The sequence below is a fragment of the Perca fluviatilis genome, chromosome 6, assembly GCF_010015445.1.
Source record: "Perca fluviatilis chromosome 6, GENO_Pfluv_1.0, whole genome shotgun sequence".
In the NCBI taxonomy this organism is placed as follows: domain Eukaryota; kingdom Metazoa; phylum Chordata; class Actinopteri; order Perciformes; family Percidae; genus Perca; species Perca fluviatilis.
The window spans coordinates 31,701,342-31,719,260 of NC_053117.1; the positions used below are offsets into that span (position 1 = coordinate 31,701,342).

The window sequence follows — 17,919 nt, forward strand, 5'->3', positions numbered from 1 at the left end:
AGGACATTATGTCTCCAACATGTTGTCAGTCTCTACATGTGTCTGCACATTCTTGTGACTCAATAACTTAAACAATACATGGAAAGTCTTTTTACCACAACATCTGAAGACAATGATTTCAATAAGCCATTTTCTAACATTGCTGACTTCATTTATCTGTTAAAGATTTTCTTTTTACATTCATACATAGGTGTTACATTAGTTTTGTTAATTAAAATGCTCATTACTGCCACTTAAGGAAAGTATTTCTTTTATAAAATATCAGCTAACGAATGCTCTGTTTATTGGCATAAATGCATCACATTGATTTTAGTGTGTGGGCAGCTCACGCGTGAATTGCTTATTTTACTGACATTTCTGAGCTTGTTGATACTGTAACACGCTTAGTGTTAAATCTGTACATTGTGCATGTCCTCCAGCAACACCCAGAGCATTCCACAGCCTCTCACTGGTTTCCCCTTAACACATAAGCAGATCGGGTGGAAGCACAGCCTGGCGTCGGTTGGTACATCAGGCTTAGCGGCGCTCTGGGCACACATCATCAGGGTTGGTCAGTCAGCCTTTGTGGACATATGGCAGAGGTCTCTCAATTAACACCTTAGTGAGACGACCCTTCTGTCCACATGATCAAAGCTGGGCCTCCGCTGCTCAGACGTGTCACCCCCTTCACCCTCCACCTCCCTGTGATTTTTGACTCCCATCCTTCCAGTGTTTGTTGAGAGAAAATGACTTCCACTCCACTGCCTCGTCTGAGCGGGTTGCACGCCAAATCTGGCCCTGATTTTCTTGCAGCTGAACAGTTTTTGTGGAATACTTGCCGTGGTGTTTTCTCTGTAATTTTATGTGGAGAGGGTGCTGGGTTGTAATTTTAGTTTTGGTCTTACATCTGTGCATGCTTCTGTCCCATTTTTGCTTCTCTTGCATGTTTTAGTGCTTAAAATACCTTTCTTTGGCTGTTTTATTCTTTACTCTACTCTTACTGGTGTTAGTGTTTGACTGGGAAGGTGAAGGGAGTTGTTACAGCTGTTCAGATCTTAAGTGTGGGATGAAGACCTACATGAGCCTCAGGGACTTCCCTGTTATTATAAGATCAAACCTACTTTGAATAGTAGATCTACTGAAACGAACCATTAGAGCTCCCCTGCAAAAACCAAACCGCACTGAGATTTGTAATAAAAAAAAAAAGTAGGCTACATAGCTGATGAAAGCTAAATCTGTGAAGTGAGATTCAGATTAGATTTTACATAAGTAGCCTCTGGTTATAAACCTGCAAAATCTAAAACAACAAGGCCAGCACATCAGATTTTACATGGAGAATAAAAAGAAAAAAGAAAAGCCAAGCTTCAGGGAATCCTCCTAAAAGATTTTCAGGGGTCTGGGGCCGTTGCCAGGCCACAACTCCGCATTGTTTACAAATTTGCAAGGAAGTCATTATTGGAGTGATCAAAGCTCTGGCAGAACTGCTTGAAAATCGTTTTAAATCGGTGCTTGCTGGAGTTTAGAGGCTTAACAAGAGTCAGAGATGGATTGGAAGACATTTATGTTGGCGTTTTCATTCACGCATTCATCACAAATAGTAAATGGAATGGAAATATTATACAAACATTTGAGTGACTGTGTGTAATTTTGATGCAAAGGTCAGATGTAGAGCTTTTGAGTTATGGTAGTGTGTAAACATCAATTTAAATGCTTGATCATTGGACATTGTTCACATAGAAAAATCGTTCAAAAGGTTTCCCATTCTTTGAATTGTAATGTAAAGTTTTTGTAAGGTCCTACATAATACAGCTGCTCAGCCCACACTTCAGTCCAAAGAAATCTCAACATGCACATTAATTAGTTCACTAGCAGCATTGTTGGAGACGTCGGGACAACCAGCAGAAACTCCAGGAAGTTACTGGTCCCAGCCAAGAAATAGTGTGGCATATAACCCATAAAACAGCGATTTATCATTTTCAACTACACGTTTTTGCACAGATTTAAAGCTCCATTGTGTAATTTTTTTTTTTTAGTTGATTCTTCGCAAAAAAACCTCTTTCACAGATATGTGCTCATTCATGTGTAATTACTTCCAACTAATCAAAGTATTCCCGTACGCGTAGAATCTGACATACAGAATCATTCAGAATACATATGAGCGAGTCGCTTGAATGACGGCTGCCATGTTGCGCCTCCATCTTTAAAATACATTAGCCAAAGAGGGACATACCTCTGCCTTTCGCGCTTTTAAACTCTGTGGCACTGACTGTGAAGAATGCCAGGGAGGGAGGGGAGAAGATTACTTGCAACTGCCAGCAGATTTGAAAGCCTGTTGAAAATGGAGGATTGCGCCTATTCTCGAGGACATGTAACGGAGTCGCCAAGGAAGTTTAAAGAGTATTAAAATGACAACGCGACAGGCAAAGTAACAAGGCCAAAGTTAATATTGGAGTGGCTTTTTCAAGATGGAAAGACCATGGGATGTTGATGTACATTACTCAGCAACAGGTGAAAATAGGGGCAAGGTTGCGCAATAATGTTAAAATGATTTGAACTTTTAGCGAGGAACAAGTTAAAACTTGTTTTGAACAATTTCTTTGTCACCTGCCGATTGATTTTAAGTAAATCGGGGATTTTATTTTTAGGCCATATCGCCCAGCCCTAGTAACAGTATGGTCGTCCCTGATGCCCCCTTCAGGTCAAATTTAGTTCGTGTAAAAATAGCAAAGTCTCTCCATTTTTCATCCACCCACAGGGCCGCTAATGTGGTTATAGACTTGTATGATGTTGTTAGTGTAATACAATATGAAAAAAAATAAAAAGAACTACCATACTTTCATTCTGGCTTGTTAAATGGGTCTGGTGCTTCTTTGTGTCCAAAAATAGTTTGCTCAGAGAAAGCTATCGTCTTGCTGGTAGACTTGATAACCTCTTTTGCCTTTTAAGGCCTGGAGAGCTGAAGTCCCCGTCAGTGGCATCTGCTCAGGTCGTGGACGTGTGCAAAACTCTAAGCTCACAAACTGTTGCATTAAATATCACAATATTCTTGACTGTAATGATCCCTCCTTGTGACCTGGATAGGAATATATGTGAATATCTAGACGTTTCATCCATTCAGAGAATTCTAAGATGACTCAGTCCTGCATGCTTCAACTTGTGTTTGAGATTTCTGTTGAAAGGAATATTGTCGCGGTGAACATGAATGAGGGGAGGTATTTTTCTGTGTAGTCAGGATTAAAACCTGGCTAAACCTTGAAGTGTGTTTCACAAAGATGTTTTGTTTCCTGGTATGTTAATCCCTTTTCTTACATTCATGCCTCCTCCCAGTCATCATGTGCTCTTTGCATTAAAGTCAATCGGTTGGGATAATTGAAATTTGCCCTTTGCAAATGAATTTAAATGAGGATTTCTGTTTGTTTCTCTTTCTCCCTAACTTTTGCATACCTGATAACTTTTTAATACCTACAAAGTTGAGACACAAGTGACAGAGACGGAGGAGAGCAGGGAAAGGAAATGCAGCGGAACATGTTTTAAATGGCACACATTAGTCTATGTGTGGGGAAACACTGAAGTTGTTTGGATAGTAGATATTATTTTGACCTGCCTTTCATAAAAACAATGGCTGGAAAACACTTAACCAAACTCTCTGGCATGTGGTTTATCCAACATGTTAACACAAAATACTTAATAATAATGTGTGTTAGAGTTGTACAGATTACAGCTGCATGATATGACGAAAATATGCCATAGTGTATTGTGATAACGATATTACTTAAGATAAAAACAGATATTAGAGTGTACTCAGTTGTGCCTTTCTGCTGCTTTTTAGTATACTGCTAAAATACGACAAATAGCTTGTTGAATAAAAAAAATGACAAGAAATAATTTACATACAACATACCATTTTTACAGAGCAAATTGAACATTTACCTGAACACCAAAGGCAACTATAAAGAAGGGATAGTTACATTTTAAAGTGCAGTTTTCTAGTGTTACTCTTTCAACTAACTGAAAAAAGATGAATTGTGTAGACCTAGTCACAATCAGCAATTTGTATTTACAAAACTTCCGCAGCTGCCTATATCCGAAGGAAGTGTCAGTTGAGTAGAAGCGGCTTTCCCCCAGCTTGTCATTATCCCTTCAGAACTACTTGTGAATATAAGGTAAGTCGTCTGAAAAAGGGAGTAGTGAAAGATCCCGCCCGGTTCTTGTACGTTAAGCAGGACAAGGCAGGTGCAAAAAGAATTCAGGGCTCAATTGATACTGTGATAATCCCTCAGCTATGCAGGCATGCACAGACTCTGCCTGTCAAGTTGAAGCCTGACACAAGAAATCTGATTACATTTATGCAGAACTCTTATCAGGAGAGCTAAGCAGCTGTAAACGGGTGGCATACTCGGAATAGTTTACCAAAGGTACCATTTTTCTGTTGGAGCAGAAATTCACCGGAGTGTATTTTATTAAACATGGGTGCATTACCAAGACTGAGATTCTGATATTTCTTCTTTCAAAAGGTACTCAGTCTGGCTTTAACCAGTCTGAATTAGTCAAAACACTCAAGAGATGTAAGAGACAAAGATTACTCTGGATAGAGTGCTCACCTTCTGCTGTTGGGTTGAAAATGTGATGGTTTGACTAATCAGCTTTTGTATAGCATTTGAGCCTATACGTAGGTGAATCTGTGGTGTGTTTTATTTTTTATTTTTTTATTGAAAGAGTAGACACTGTAACAATACCCAAGGGCTATTGGAAACGCCCCCAATTCCTCCACACTTCCATTATCCTCCACACCACAGACAGAGCTGTTGAATTTGTCTCCTGCAAGGGATGCCACTATTTACGGCTGAGAGAACCCCAGAGCCACGGCCCACTGGTCACCGGGCTGCTCGTGTTACAGTCTCCCTCACTGGCTGGTATTGTCAGGTTACAATGTGTGTGTGTGTGTGTGTGTTTGGTGTCTGAGCGGCTGTGTTGTGATTGGCCCGTGCTCTGCCACGTGAGCCAGCGTCGGGTGACGTCTCCATGTTAATCCCTCATTTCTCTCTGGGATGTTTTCTCTCTGGTTGTACTGTCTGTGTGAGGTGCAGCTGAGGGGAAATGCATTCACACAATAACTTTGAGACTTTTAAGACGTGAGGAGGGTGAGTGCAAAATATGTTTTGAAGTCAACATACAATTGTTGCATTGTTTTCTGTAAATGTCTACATTTTGAGAGCTTTTTCTCCATTCAGAAGATAACAAACTTCCAGAGAACCCAGGAAAAAATGCATGTATTGCATCTAAATGGTGTTCCAACGGTTTGTTCTTTCATAAGATTATCAACTATGAACATGCGTATAGTGAAAGTAGCTTTTTCTGCAGTTGGAGGATTTTACTCATGCTAGCTTGTTAAATGGAATAACATCAAACTTGCTGTAAGTATTGTTCTGATTGTGTATAATGTTGGGGAAAATACTGATGAGCCAGAGCCGCACAGAATACCTGTGGGATGGTGTGAGCTGGTTCAAGGTTCTAGTCAGGGTTTTGGGTGTGATGAGAGCGGTCTTGTCTATAGCTGCTGCTTTTTGACTATGCTGTGGCCTTTTTTAACAAACACTGGCCGATATTACTTGATCTGTTGGAGCTTTCACACCTGACCTGTTTGTTGTGCTTCAAAGGAACTCTGGAGTGTTTGCCCCGTTGGTTCAGTGTGTTCAGGCTGGTGGTAAAGCTGTCAGTTGAGCTCTAGTTTTGACAAAACAGCCAGACCAAGAGCCACCTTTTTCATGTGGCCTCAGTCTGTTCCCAAGTAGACTCTGGTGCTGTTTGTTTGTGGCAGGAAAGCAAAATGGACCAACCACAGGATTTTATAATGGTAGATATGTGATTTTAGCTGGAGCTCAGAAGCTAAATTACAATTATAAACCACAAGACGCCTCCTTTTCATCCTGTTTCTACCTGTTCGTTATTATCCATAATGTGTGGTTGAACTGCAATTTGGACAAAAAAAAAAGAAGCTCATACTTAGTTTTATTTCTTTGACACTAGGCCATATGACTTCATGTTTACTCCTGTCGGTTTGCTTGTGAAAATACGGACCAGAAATAAAGGAATATTTTTCCGTTGGTCGGGACCAAATGAACCAAACTAAAAGGTGTGACGGTGACCTGAGACCAATCCAGTGACCCGTTTATCACAGAAGCAGTAGCACTGATAAAGACCGACGCCTCTCATCCTCAGAAGTGGTGCTTTAACGCACCACATACGTAAGAACACGTCCATAGGTTCTGCAGATACAGGAGACGAAAGAAACTTGGTCAGTAGTCTGTGTCCTAAGAATCTACAGCCATGCTAGCGGTTTTGTGAGGCAGTGCTTTGAGCTAAATGCTAACGTCAGCAAGCTACAATGCTCACAGTGACAATGCTAACATGCCGATGCTTATCAAGCAACCGCTAACGGGTCTCTTGGTGTGTACTGGGTTATGCAGTGGTCATGTTATATCAGATTTACAGTAATTGCAAGCTGCCAACTAGGGAAGAAAGTCTATGTCCTTGTGGAAATTGTCTCAATTGTGGCAATCATGACGTTTAATCCTACTTTTGTTCTGTAAATCAGTTCACTGTGAAATGCATCATAAGGAGTAATTTCACATTTTGGAAATTAGGTTTCCAATTAGTTAGAGTGAACACTTTTATGCGGTTATAAGAAATTGTCATACTCTTTAAATTTGAAATGAAGGCATGAGACAACCATAGAACCTTTCCTCTAATTAAAGTAAATATTTTATTTCCACTGGTCATTTAACAAATTTACAGTGAGGTGAAGACAACAATCTTAAGTGGTCCTTAAATCAGAAGCAAAGCTGTTTTCCCAGTTAAAGGTCTATGGCCAAGTGCCTTTGATTCGATGTATAAACATCTTCCCGAAAGAAGGAGGTCGGGCGTTTCTCAGTAAATTGTTAAACTGCAGCAGTAAATTATTTCCTCTTGTGGTCAGTGGGGCTTTGTTTACAGTGGAGATTGACTCCCTGGTGACACCATTGATCTTATCTGCTGTGGTTAAAGCTTCTGTGCACATGAAGGCCTGCTGTCAGCAGCACACCACACAGGGAGCGTTTTTAATATGAGGCTGGGTTTGCAGGAGGCTGCATTTCAACATCCCATGTTAATTATAGTAAGCAGATACTGTAATTCTGTAATCAACACAGATGATTGAGGGAATTATAATTATTTGCTGTTAAGCATGATAAACATTTTTTGTTTTATGTATTCACTTTACTTAAACTACTTACTAATTCACAAAAATGTGCTGTTGTTGGTAAAGTGAGATATGTCCACAGTGTTTGGCTCTGACTTTTTACTCCTCATCACTGTGTTGTGGTGAAGTCGGCTTGACAATGGCCCTGCGCCCTCTCTCAGGTTTCAGTTTCCACAAAGTGAGGGGCAGATCACCATGGCAACGCTGTCCACAGGTTCCCCAACCTATCCATAGACTGTAAAATAAATGGACCAACAGATCTCGTTGCTCTGGACGGAGACCAGTGAAGGATATTAGAAGCACTTTTCCAGTGATTGCTGAGCGTTACTGCGCAGCCTCCAACTGAGAGAGACAACATAAATGTGATGTGAGCAACGTGTCTGAAAGTTGAAAGTCTTCTGATATCTGTGCAAAAAGAAATCTCAATCATTCCGAATCAGAGACTGAGAGTGTAGGTATATGTAAGGAGATAACATAGGCACAGGCTAATTATTGCTAACTAAAAGACTAGTTAACATTAGTAATTAAACTTAAACTGCTTATGTAAGTCGAAACTGGCTGCGAGCTTCTCCTGTACTATACGGTAATTCCTCTACTATGCGACAGTAAGTCGCTTGGTTATGACACAATCGTTAGCCTGTTTTTACAACAACGTCTCCTACGGAGCCATAACGTGAGCTACAAGGTAATGGAGCCTTTTATACATTGTCGTGTTTCTTTAGAAATAAACAATGGACAAATAAGTCTTTAAACGCTTCACATGTAAAGTTATTTTCTGTCAAAGTGACGCCAAAATGAATGGCAGTCAATGGAATGCTAACTGCAGGTGATGCCTTGTTAGCATCAAAATGGCTGCATAGGAGCTACGCTCTGTCGAGGCAGGCTTACCCCCTTGGACCTATCCCACATTCCCCCTCTGAGTGTCGAGCCAAGGTCGCTTCCTCTGCTACGCGTCTGATCGAAGGATGGGCATTTATGAGGCAAGTTGTTAACAAGAATTGTAAAACAGTTTTTCTATAAATAGATGCAGGATGTAGCTTTTATTTTATTTATTTTTTTAGCTTAAGTGATTTGTTTCTCCCCTCTGATGTAAGAGCTGTATTCATTCACAACTATCACTGGACACATTTCAGCCGCTTTTTCCGGTCATCAGTCTTGTGTGTTTAATGGAATTCTATTGAATTCTATGAAAGAAAAAGAAAAACAGCTCTTCTACGATCATCTGCCTGGCAAGTTCCAGCGTGGGCCTGGGCTGCTGCTCCCTAAATGTTCATCCCCTGTTTGTGTAATGTACGATTGAGCCCAGCCAGTCATCCAGAGATTTCACAGCGAGCTAGTGGGCATGTTGTAAACAGTCAACAAGAGCGAAGAAGAAGATTCCACAAAGATGCCAACGAATGACTTACTGGAGAGACGAGACAGGATTCCGAACTTCTGTCGGTAAGGACTGATGCCGAAATTGTCGGACAAGACTCGGTTGTTCATGACCACATTACAAACCGGCTACGTAATCGATATCCTGCCTCTTGCAAGTTTTACTTTAAATAGGACACTATTTTATTAGTAAACTTTGTGATGTGTAGGGCTGCAACTAACGATTATTTTTATTGTTGATTAATGTTTAAAGCAATAGTGCGTAGTGTCTGCCTCCCCCATGAGGAATTCTAAGTAATGACAACAAAACTGTCGGCACGTCCATATGATACAAGCCTTTCATGACCATTGGTGTCCGAAAAAACAAAACAAAAAACAAACATGGACTCTAATTATCTTCACTCGAGTTTCTGTGTGGGAAAGTCACCGGACGCCACAATCTTCTGAACACAACCATACTGAGAAATACAGCGAGAGTTGAGCTGATAAGTCTTAATTAGCTTTGTAGCAACTCATTTGGCAATGGCTTGAATGTAACAGACGTTAATTAATATCAAAAGGTTACGCACTAATGCTTTAATGTTTATTATTCTCTCGATTAGTTGTTTGGTCTATAAAATGTCAGAAAATGGTGAAAAATGTTGATCACTGTTTTCCAAAGCCCCAGCCAATGTCTTGTTTTGTCCACAACCAGAGAAGTGTCATAGAGGAGTGAAGAAACTAGAAAATATTCACATTTAAGAAGCTGGAATCAGAGAAATTCTTTAACTTTTTTTCTTTTTTTATTCTTCATGAAGATAGATTTCATTACCCATTCAATATTTATTCCTTTTGCATTATTTGTATTTGTTTATAACTTCAAGAAGCACTTGACTTGTATGAATATATTGTGTGTTTGTATGTTGTTGGTCATTGTTGCAGTGGTTGACCCTTGAGGGGCTTGCAGTTCACATCCTGTTAGTCTGATTTAAACTAATGTTGATTGAAGATATCTGCTGCTGCATGTGGGTCGTAATTTTACTCAGAATTAGTTTTTATGGTGTTCGTCAAAGCAGTGTTGTATTATGTTTATTGGTTCCTATACAGTGTTTATAGTTATCTTATAAAGGCTTTGTTTCTTTTTATTGAGAGAAGTAGCCTTTTATTTACTGGAAAGCCTTACCGCTGTATATGGGTAGTTATCCCGGCAGTCATGAGCACATTTAATCATGTTGGACAGGTAAAACAGTATGTTGAAAGTCGGCCTGTTTTGTTTATTCAAATAAGAGAGAGTGCTCTTTCTTTTAATAACACAGGGCTGGGTTTTGACTCGTTAAAACATAATGTAGCAGAGAATGTGAGAATGTTAACTAGCTAACCTTTTTTCATGTGATATTTATTTGACCTGCTGGAACTGAGATTTTTCAATCATCAACAGTGATGTTATTTCCACAAGTTGACCAACATGAGATACTTTCTTCTTGTTAAATGTGCTCTCTGTAAACTGGATTTCTTACTGTAATATATATGCTGAGATGGTTTGATATTTTAAACAATACAAAGTGGATGGTGGTTAGTTTGTGGAGTTGTCTCCAGTTGACTGCTCTGAAAATTAAAAGCCTGCGTAATAAAAAAATAAAATTAGTATCACTATTCCAATGAGCTCATATTTAGAGGACATTTAAAACACAAAAAAAAACAGGAATGGCAGTTTTGTTTTCAGATAAAATAAATACATTTGAAAGTACCCATTTATCTGTTGTTCATTGTTGATACAGCAACCCCCCCCCCTTCCTGTCTCGTCTAGCTGTTTTGCATACTCAGTGACATCTGCCACCAAACCTCTCCACCTGCAAATGCTGATTGTTCCTTCAGCGTTGCTGAAATAATAGCAGAGCACGGGTCACCACTCAAGTCAATATTTGTTCATGGACAGCGCCTTCTGGGCAGCATGTGTCTGTCTGTTTTATTGGAGACGGTTAGTGATGTTGACTTAATAATGAGACTGATCAGGATGATCTAAGCCAACAGATTTTTGGGTCTGATTACAAGGCCTCACATAAGCCAGCCTGAATATTACTAGAGTATAACTATATTTCGAAGTTAAAATATTTTCACCCTCCAAAATCAAAATATCTCTTTCTGCCAAATAAAGTGCAGCATGTTGCTCAAAAACACAACTTCTGTAGTTGACTATAAAAGCTTAAATTACCGGACAAGATTAGAGAGAGGGGGGGATAAAAAAAATAAAATGTATATATATATACACACACACACACACACACACACACACACACACACACACACACACACACACACACACACACACACACACACACACACACACACACACCCTCCCTTAATAATATAATTAACCTCTTTCGTATACACCTGGGTGCATCAGTCATATATCTTGCATTGTTTAAACAGTAGTCTTCTATGCAGGTCCATAAAACTGCTTCCATTACTGCAGTGATTTGTTTTCCATTTGGTCATTAAAGCAAATATAATTTTGAAATGCTACTTAAAGCTTTGCCAAGTGAATACTCAACGGTTACCTTGGGGAAACGCATGCAGCCAAACTAACAGTCTGTCTTTAGCAAGCCAAAAAGAAAATGAAGGCACTTAGACTGTCTAAAATACAAAAAGTTATTTAAACATATTGGTAACTGACGCAACACATTTAGTTTTAATGTGGGGATATTTGGTCACTTTTCAGACCTGTCAATACAAGATTGAAAAAACATTTTTGCCTACCAAAACATGAGTTTTATGAGTGATTAAAGTGATCCTGAATTATTTTGACAGCACTGAATTAAATGTTGTTGTCGTCCCCCCCCCCCCCTTCCCCATGAATCATTCCCAAGGGTGACAGTGAAAATTCCCAGAATACCCCGGGAGTTAATCCCTTAGTTTTGGTGGAAGTGGGGATCCTCCCAGCAGCCATAATACCACAGTGTTTCCAGAGGAATGTTACCGCTATTGTCAACCAGGATGACTCCCACTGGGAAGACACCCCCGCCCCTCCTCCTCACTACTTTTACTGCCAACACAATACAATGTGTTGCATTATACGTATGAAGGCATGCTACTGTTTTCGTAGCCTGTGACCTTGTGACCACGAGCTAAGACCAAGATAATGAGAAGGATGACACGGAAGTCATCAGTTTAGTCCCACAGCTAATGCAGCTCGACGACGGCTTGGAATCCTCACTTTCTTTCCGTTCTTAAAGTTTTTATAATTACTGCTACAACATGTTTAGTCTATAAAATGTTAGTTGCATTTACATTTTCTCAGTGCCCAAGGTGATGTCTGTCTGTTTTTGTCCAAACTTTCTTTAACACAGTTTTTCTGTTGTCTTTCTTCACCTGTAGTAGCTCGGCTGCTCTCTGCACCAAACACCCATTTGCTATTTAACAACTTCCTAAAGCTGTTTAGGTTTACCGTATGAAGAAGGGAAGTTTCTTTGTTGCCATTCTTGGAGAATGGAAACTGCCCCAAGTGTCCGTCAGGCTGTCACACCTCTCCTGAGATTGTTTGAGGGTGAGGAGATGCAGTGGTCTTCCATGTGCAAGGCTGGTTATTAAACCTTTTTTGTATGGACTGGAATATACCAGCTGTCATCAGTACGCTTGTTAATTATATGTAAAATTTGTTTTTAATCCTAAGTGTTCGCTCCAAAGGCAGATAATGAGAATTTCTTGTGTATACTTTATTTTATTTATTTTTTAATCTTTTGTGGGTCATGGTGGGTCATGGTTTGAAAGCTGAATTTGTGCGTGTCACCAGCTCTTCTCTCTCTTTGTTCTAACATTTCCTCATTGCTTCCCCCCGTGGGAATAAATTAGACTTTAAAATTCAGGGATAAAGTGCCGTGCGGACAGCTTTGAGCGCTGTCAATGAGGAACAGGCAGCGGGTTTCCTTTTGGACTGGGTTTGTGCCTCATCACTACTGCCATCCCCCTTCTTTCCCCATGCACAACTTTTTATCTCCCCTTCTCTCAGTGGAACAAATCATTTAGCTGCCACTCTAATGGGATTAGTCCTCCCTCTATACCTCCCTCTCTCTCTTGTCTTCTTTCTTCTCACATGCTCATCCCTATCCTTCAGTTCGTCTCTTTCGGGGTGCTGCCTCTGGAAGAGGTTCATCTCAATGAAAAGCTTTTTAGAGAGGGAACATTGTGAATGAATACGGAGTAAATGGAGTATCTTAGAGCTTCAGTCACCTGATTTGGCCTCTGACTGTTCACTGAATTGGTTGCTTAAACTTCCGTTGACGTGTGTTCTTGTGGATAACCCTTTTTTGCATTCAAGGCCAAATGAACTCTTAATCCCTGCAGTTTGGTTGCTTTATCATCGCAAGGCGTCCCAGCGACTGAGCAGGGATAACGGCAAGTCCCCCAGATAAGCATGTGTGATATCCCTGATGATAAATGACATTGAGGCTAGTTAATCAGTCCTAACCACTAATGTCACCACATTAAGCAGTATGGTCCTGACCTTACCATTGATAAACAATGAGGCCAGCTGAGAGAAAACAGAGCAGCTCAAAAAAAAAGCCAGCCAATGTCAGGGCCAGCTGGGGATGTGGTGTGAATGGACGGATATATTTCACACATCGCATTTAAATTTGTTGTTTTTCTCCTAAGGTTTACAGAACACACTACGATAAAAGCAACAGTAGCACATTAAGATTAGATGAAGTAATTGCATAACCATTAAAGGCCCAGTCTCACCAAAAAGTAGCATAGCCAAATAAACTGTGCTAGAAGCTTGATGATGTAGGTATGGACACTGTTTAACCTTTTTAAACTGGGTTTTTAGTCTATTTATCTGCTCTAATTGTGATTTAAGATCGCTTTTATTGTGCTTGGTTTAAAACCGCACAGCATGACTCTCTCACATACGTACAAGTTCCTCAGTCACCTGTCGGTTACACAGTCAGTTGCTACCTTCTGTTCGTGTCTCAATGAAGACATTCATTCATGAGATTTTAATCAATTTAAAGACCAACTGCTTTCAGAAGCCAAGCTGTTTAATGATTTTAGATAAAATGGAAAACATTTTATCATTTGGAGGCGGTTTCATGCTCATCTTGTGGTTGAAAGCCCACTGAGGCTGGCAGGTGCCGAGACGCTCGGCAGTCTTTTTGTTTCCAGGACTCAGACCATGCCGCCCCTAGAGATAGAGAACTGGCTCTTGAGGGAGTGCTGATTTGATTTTGAAAGAGAGCTCCATTTAAAATAAATAAATAGAGAATAAAAAAATAAAAAAACTACCTAGGCTGTTTCTCCATTCCAAATGAACCAAAAAGTGATTGGTTATGTCACTCATGGACGAGATATCCGGTTGCATGCTTGCGTGACAAATTGCTAGAAAAGAACATGTACCTCATTTAAATGGCTCCCCCCTCCCTCCCATCACATCTATGCAGCTTTGGCTCATTTAGGGTGCCCGAGCATCTCTATACATTAGTGTAACCATCCCACCACCATAACTCGACCTTCCCCCGACAGTCAACCAGCGTAGCGTGGCCCGTGACTCATTAACACCATAATTGGTCCAGCAGCTCAAGTGTCTTGTCTAATCAAGACAGACGAGGTTTGTCCGGCTCTAAAAACATTCCTAACATAGTTATGTGTTGGACCAGCAGGCTGACCTGTAGCTGTCAATTCCTGCTGTCACCAAATATCACAGAATATATTTTAAAGTGAAAATTTTGGGATTGTGAATTATCTTTTGCCCTATGAATGAAGTTTATTTTAAAGAGGTTTTAACAAAATAGTTTGTCAGTGTTTTTTAGGGCTTTAGCTTCAGTTCGGTGTCTTTTGTTAAAGTTTGAAAGAGCATGCTTTCTCTCCTTCATGCTGTCATCGGTTTAATTAGCTTGTTGTTCATTGTCTGGCTGCTGTCAGAGGAGAAGGGTAGCAGTGGATCTCATTGGTCCTTCTCCAAAAGGTCAGCAGAGTGGGCTCACTTGGCACAAAAGCAAACATGGGAGCACTTAAAATGGGGAATTTCTCCCACAATGCCTCGTTGAGAGAGCTGACAACAGAAGTGAAAGCCTTTGGGACCGACAGTCTCGTACCACAGCTACAGACTTCATCTGGAGTTGAATCTGGAGACGGTTTATTTTGAGACAAAGATAATTGCAAGAACAAGTATAAACAAGTGTTTTCTCTTGTTGTTGTTGACATGGTTGGAAATTTCAATTCAAGTATAAGTTTTATTATTGAGGTCATTGTTAAGTGGCGTTCTACTGGACTAAATAATATTTTTGTCCTTCAAATATGAGGGGGAAGAATATTAGATTAGCATTCAGAGATAGGAGAAAAACGTGCTCTGGTTTATTAACATTTCTTTAAACCAATCAGTCGTCTTGGGCGGTGCTAAGCACGGGACGCAGGTACGGTGCCTCTGCAAAATAGCCTCGGGAAGTTTTTTTGGTGGAACATGTGCACGTAGTAAGGCGAGCTCTGGAATTAAAACGGCTGTCGAGTGTGTGATGAGACTTAAAAAAGAAAAAAAAAAACACAAACTTCACAAACTGCTCCAAACAGCTCTATTGTAGTCCAGCCTTTACTTCTGTGACAAACGTGCGTCACTTTGTAACGCACGTTATAATGCTCACCTAGCTGCTAGCGTGGCACTCCGTCATACTCTGCAACTGACTAGCTAGCAGTACTTACTGCACATGTGCGACTCCCAACAAAGATGGTACAGAAGTGAGCTTCCTCACTCTGTAGCTAAAACGGAGAGTTCAACACACAGGGTGAAAAGAGGAGCTGCAGCTATGTGCAGTGCAACAAAAATATGGTGTTTTCTGAAAATTAAACCACAAACCTATTCTGGTACAACCTCTAAATACAATTATGAACCTGAAAATGAGCATAATATGAGCACATTAAAATATAAAACTTTTCCAATGTGCTCTGGACTAATAGAGATGCAACATGAAGTGAAAAACAAATAGCAAACCTGCAGAGACAGTTTGAGTCTCATGGTGCCCCGTTAAGGGTGGCGGTGGGTGGTGTTCACCAGCCCATGGCTCCCCTCCTCCGCTTAGTGACTCCACTCAAGAACTAAACAAATAAGAGGCTCCAGCCTGTCCTTGGTCAAGTGCAGGCCCGACAGAGGAGGTCATGTGTGGGGGGGAGGGGGCAGAGAGGGAGGTGTTGATGGAGGTAGACAGAACTGAATCAGGGAGCGGGAGAATAAAGGGGGAGAGAGAGGGAGAAAGGGTAGCAGCACAGAGCGGGAAACGGTGGAAGCTTCAAAGTGGTCAGTGGTGGAATGTAACAAAGGACATTTACTCAAGTACTGTACTTAAGTACAAATTTGAGGTACTTTACTGGAGTCTTTTCTTTTCAAGCCACTTTCTCCTACTCCACTAAATTTTAGAGAGAAATATTGTACTTTTATATCCACTACATTAATCTGACATCTAGTTACTTTACAAATTAAGATTTTTGCACACAAAACAAATGTAGTTCATAAAATACAATTTTTAACAACGAAAAGTTTTATTTTTTACTTAACTACCCAACATTATACAGGCCTACAAGCACAGCTGAAATGGTTAGCCGATTAAACACTTAGTTGCTTGACAGAACAGTTTTGATGGTTTCCAGTTTCTAATGTTTCTATGTGAGGATTTTGTGAGTACGGTTACTTTGAATACTTTAAGTAACATTTTCAATGCAGGACTTTTACTTGTAACAGTATTTTTACCGTTTGGTTTCAGTACTTTAACTTAAGTAAAGGATCTGAAGGCTTCTTCCACCATTGAAAGTGGTCCACGTGGTTTTAGGTGGAAGGCAGCAGCCAAACCAGTTTTTCAAATGAGAGAATTTGTAGCCTTTTATTTTTTTTTTTATTTATTTTTTTTTTTTTTACATCATTGTAAATGGATAGTCTCTGGGTTTAGGACCTGTTGGTTGGACAACAGAAGCAATTTGAAGATGTAATCATGGGCTTTGGTAAAAATGTTTTGGCTTTGTACTGACCAAACAGATTAATCGATGAAATAAGAAACTATTCAGCAGGTTACTTTGCATAGGAAATAATCTACAACTGCAGTCCCAATCTGGACCCAGACTTTTAAAATAGATTTGGAACATTTTAAACATATTATCTTATTTGAATCAACTTTTAGAGAGCAATGTTTGAATGTGTGGGAAACATGCATTTACGAACTCATTATATTCCTACTTTTCTACTGTTGCCATTGCAGTTTAAAGTTATTTTTGTATTATTCTAACAAAGCCACATACAGTACTCTCTGGATCTGAGCCATCTGTTTTTACTCTAGGGGGCAGTGTTGGGAAAAGAAGAGAACTGTGTTTTAGAGGGAAAGATTGTGTGTCCTGAACAGAGAGGATGAAGTCCTGAATCACTGCTCAGGGCAACTTCATGCTGCAGTGAGCTGAATAGGCTGATTAATGATACACCTCACCGTATCTGGAGTAAAGGGTAAAGTTATTTGAGGAACAGTGAGTGAGAAAGTTGAAAACACTCATTGGATCTCTAAGGATTGATCATTACCTCAATAAAAGAGCAGTATGCAATCCGTAAATTAAATACTACAGTAAATTATACAATTTAAGGTTGTTTTGGCTGAAAATGATCCTTATCATCCTCCAGAAATGATTACTGATGCAGATAAATAGCACCGGTTTTGTTCTTTGCAAACAAATTAAGTGTTATTACCTCAAACAACCTGAAGGCTAAACAATAAAAGATGAGACAAACCGTTTGGCAAAAATGCCTTATGTTGTAGCATGTCAGGAAAAAAAGTTCCTTAGAAGCAGCTGATTGGCTCTTTTAGCTGCAGGCAGGAATTAGTAAATCTCAGAAATAAATCTTAGGTGGCGCACAGTGCCAGATTTAATCCCAAACTGTCATCTAGCAGACTAAATCATACATCAGGGTAATCACAAACTACATCTTCAAAGAAGTTGCACAAAGATACTCTGGAATCTAACACTGTTTTTTATAATCATTATTTCTATTTCAATTTTGTGACCGTTTTGAGTTGGGAGTAGGAGGCTCTGTACAGCTCGGATGAGTGGCAAGTTTCAACTGCAATCTGTATGTAAATGTGTATGTAATAGGGGTGGAACAGTACACAGAAGTCAAGGTTCGGTTCATACCTCGGTTAGGTACGAGTTCGGTACAATGGAGGGAAAAGCAAAACAAAAATGCCGAAGGAAATTTTTTTTTTATTGTGCAGGTCTCAGGCTGTACCACCTAGTGTCATACAGTCTCTCCCCTGAGCTAGCTGCAATAGCCTGAAGTGTGTAAAGTAAGATGTAAACAATAAGTACCCCACATCATCTCCAGACTCCCA

At 40.0% G+C, this 17,919-nt stretch overlaps 1 protein-coding gene across 3 annotated transcripts in view; it reads left to right on the top strand.

Annotated features, from left to right (window-relative positions):
* Positions 1–17,919, top strand: part of kank1a (KN motif and ankyrin repeat domains 1a) — a 57,979-nt gene that overhangs the window by 1,816 nt on the left and 38,244 nt on the right. Inside the window, exon 1 of one of the 3 annotated variants that reach the window (XM_039804360.1) lies at positions 5,029–5,120. The exons of the other annotated variants lie outside the window; for them this stretch is intronic. The gene's annotated coding sequence lies outside the window, so the exon portion shown is untranslated. Of the gene's footprint in view, positions 1–5,028; positions 5,121–17,919 lie in introns of those variants that run through there. 3 annotated transcript variants of the gene reach the window in all.